At 41.4% G+C, this 3881-nt stretch overlaps 1 pseudogene across 1 annotated transcript; it reads right to left on the minus strand.

Moving 5' to 3' along the window:
• Positions 1-2952: 2952 nt before the first annotated feature.
• Positions 2953-3541, minus strand: LOC308239850 (transmembrane protein 126A-like; annotated as a pseudogene). The gene has a single exon. The product of its transcript is annotated as a transmembrane protein 126A-like (transcript).
• Between the last annotated feature and the right edge of the window lie 340 nt (positions 3542-3881).

Genomic DNA, 3881 nt, shown 5'->3' on the forward strand with positions numbered 1-3881 from the left:
CACTCTAACCACTGAGCAAACTGGCTAGGGCTCAGCTATGTATTTAAAATGGCTGAATGGTAAAGATAGAAAAGAAGGACCATATATAAATTGAATTAAATGCTTATAAAATAAGATGCCTTTAATTTATCTTTTTTGAGCATCAGTGTAATGAATAATTTAAAATGCCCATTCTCTTCTTAGATTTACAGAAATCATTGTATTTTCATATTCACTTGGCATGTTTATAGGTTAATATTGTTTCTTTTTTCAAAGAGGTCATCTACATGCTGAATTATATTTTTGTCATTTTGGTAGTTATGTCTTTTTGATTGAGATAAAATTCACATAACATAAAACTCACCATTTTAATCATTTAAAAATGTACAGTTCAATGGTTTTTATTATATTCACAATGTTGTGGTATTATCACCAATAAATAATTCAAAAACATTTTCCTCACCCCAGAAGGAAACCCTGTACCCATTAAGCAGTCACTCCATTATCCCTTCTCTGGCAACCATTAATTTACTTTCTGTCTATAAAGAGTTGTCTATTAGGGACATTTCACATAAATAGAATTAAAGCAGTTCCCTCTTTTCCGTGGTTTTGATGTTAGCTGTTTCAGTTAACTGTGGTTAACTATGGTCCAAAATGTTAAATGGAAAATTTCAGAAATAAACAATTCATAAGTTTTAAATTGCAAGCCATTCTGAGTAGCATCATGAAATCTTGCACTATCCCATTCCATCCTGCCTGAGACATGAATCATCCTTTTATCCGTAATGACCAAAGGCTTGACCAAACGCCAGGCTGTGAGTGCAGCAGGCTCCGGTGGTCAGGGACTAGTGAGTGGGCTGAACTGCTGACTATTCTGTGAGAGAGAGGTGGGGCTGATCAGTGGCTACCATGGATCAGACCCTGCTTCTCTCTCTCTCCGGGCCTTTCCAGCAGCTGTGCCTCTCTCCAAGAGATCAGCACTTCAGCCAGCTCGCCAGCAGCCTGGGGTGGCTGTTGATCAGCCCCACCTCTCTGATCAGGCCTGGAGATAGTCCCGGAGATGCTGACTGGCATGGAAACCGACCAATCAGAACCAAATCTGGGTGAACTGCAAGGAGCCAATGGCTGCCTAGGAGGCGGAGCTTCTGATGCTGACTGGCATAGAAACCAACCAATCATAACCTAATCTGGGTGAACTGCGAAGGCAGAACCTAAGGTGGGGGCTGAGGGTGGGGTTTTAAGGGCAACAGATGTTTAGTGTAAGGTGTAAGAAAGTGGTTCAATTTTTTTTTAATATATTTTATTGATATTTTACAGAGAGGAAGGGAGAGGGACAGAGAGCTAGAAACATCGATGAGAGAGAAACATCGATCAGCTGCCTCCTGCACACCCCCTACTGGGGATGTGCCCTCAACCAAGGTACATGCCCCTGACCGGAATCGAACCCAAGACCCTTCAGTCCGCAGGCCGACGCTCTATCCACTGAGCCAAACCGGTTTCAGCTGGTTCAATTTTTTAATGACCAGTTTGGCAGTATAGTGCATATGGCTGGTTATCAGTTCAGATAGAGGGATTATGTATTTCTGTCTGCCAAGAGCATCTCTTCCTCTCCTCCTGCTGAAAAAGCCCCCCCCCCCCCAATTTAAGCAATCCTATCCTATATAATCTATCTATATTAATAAAAGGGTAATATGCTAATTAGACTGTGTCAACCGGCCATCTTCCGGACATCCGACTTCCTTCCAGACAAAGCCATGGTGGTAGGGGCCAAGGCAGAGGCATTTAGGGGTGATCAGGCTGGCAGGGGAGGGCAATTGGGGGTGATATCAGGCCAGCAGGGGGTTAGGGGCAATCAGGCCGGCAGGGGAGGGCAGTTAGGGGCAACCAGGCTGGCCAGGGAGGGCAGTTGGGGGCAAGATCAGGCTGGCAGGGGAGGGCAGTTGGGGGCAACCAGGCTGGCAGGAGAGGGCAGTTAGGGGCAATCAGGCTGGCAGAGGCAGTTAGGAGCAATCAGGCAGGCAGGCAGAGAGGTTAGGGGTGAATAGGCAGTCATGGATAGGGCCTAAACCAACATTCAGACATCCTCCAAGGGGTCCCAAATTGGAGAGGGTGCAGGCTGGGCTGAGGAACCCGCCCCCTATGCATGGATTTTGTGCACCGGGCCACTAGTTACAATATATTCTTGTAATTGTTTTATTTTGTATTGTTGTTAATCTCTTACTATGTCTAATTTATAAATTAAACTTTTTCATTGACATTTATGTATAGGAAAAAAACAGTATACTTAGGGTACTCTGTGGTTTTAGGCATCCACTGGGGGTCTTGGAACATATTCCCTGTGGAGAAGGGGGGACTACTGTATGCAATATGTGGCCTTTTGGGCCCTAACCTGTTTGGCTCAGTGGATACAGCATCAGCCTGCAGACTCAAGGGTCCCAGGTTCAATTCCGGTCAATGGCATGTACCTTGGTTGCGGGCACATACCTGGTGGGGAGTGTGCAGGAGGCAGCTGATCGATGTTTCTAACTCTATCCCTCACCCTTCCTCTCTGTAAAAAATCAATAAAAAAATATATATATATATATATGGCCTTTTGAATCTGGCTTTTTACTTAGCATAACATTTTCAAGTTTTATCCATGTTGTGGAATGTATCAATACTCCATTCTTGTTAAAAATTGTTTTTATTGATTTTTTTATATATATATAGAGAGAGAGGAAGGTAGAGAAATAGAGAAATAACATCAATGAGAACATAACATCATCCATTTCCTGCCTCCTGGATGACCCCTACTGGGGATCAAGCCACAACCAGGGCATGTACCCTGACCAGGAATTGAACCAGTGACCTCTTGGTCCATGAGTTAATGCTCAAACACTGAGCTATACCAGCCAGGCAATATTTCATTCATTCATTCTTTCTTTTTTTAGTTATTTTTACAGTTTTATTTTTGTGTACACATTTGCTTAACTATCACTGAATTTTTAGGCCCAGTTCAGGTAATTGAAGAGCATTTACAAGTAGTTTATATTGTGTAGAACTAAGGTATGCCGAAAACCCAGTCTGGAGCAAAATGGGAAATAACATCTTTCTAAAGATAGGTTTAGAAATTCTGATCCAGTAGGTTAAGATGTATCCTCTCTCTGGTAGCAGGGCTGAGGCATACCTGGCTGTCAGACCACCATTCACAGGAATAGCCAAAAAACAGGGTACAAACCACCAAAAACAAGTCCAACCAATCTACCTGGTGTTATGGTACAGGTTTCACAATTCAAATCACCTGTATTCAATGGTAAACTTATAAAACCTTTGTAAGATACATTCACTGTCAAAAATGGGATCACTGCCATTGATAAACCAGCAGCTATACGAGCCTGTGTCACATTTAAGGCACTGAAAAAGACTTTGCTATTAGGCCACAGAGAGCAGCATTAAGTCCAACATATGTTGATCCATGTTCAAGTAGATTCCTTTCTGCTTCGGGAAGTTGGTTAATTTTTTTGTTTATGATGTCAAAAATGTGGTCTTCATTGAAAGTATCATCTGATTCATGATTTTCCATCTTGAGCCTTATGCTTGCCTCCCAGCCGAAGGTTCTTGCTCCAATCTTCCTCAGCCCTAAGGCTCACTACAACCTCTTTGCTAGTGCTGGCACAGCCATCTTTTGCTGGCAAGTGACTTGGTGAGCAATATTTCATTCTTTTTATGGTTTAATAATAATAATAATATATATATTTATATATATATTATTATTATTATTAAACCATAAAAAGAATGAAATAAACAAAATGTGATATATATATATATATATATATATATATATCACATTTTGTTTACCCATTCTTCAGTTGGTGAACATTTATTTTGTTTCCAATTTTAGGCTATTATGAATAATATTGCTA

Source organism: Plecotus auritus (assembly GCF_963455305.1).
Source record: "Plecotus auritus genome assembly, chromosome: X".
Classification (NCBI taxonomy): Eukaryota; Metazoa; Chordata; class Mammalia; order Chiroptera; family Vespertilionidae; genus Plecotus; species Plecotus auritus.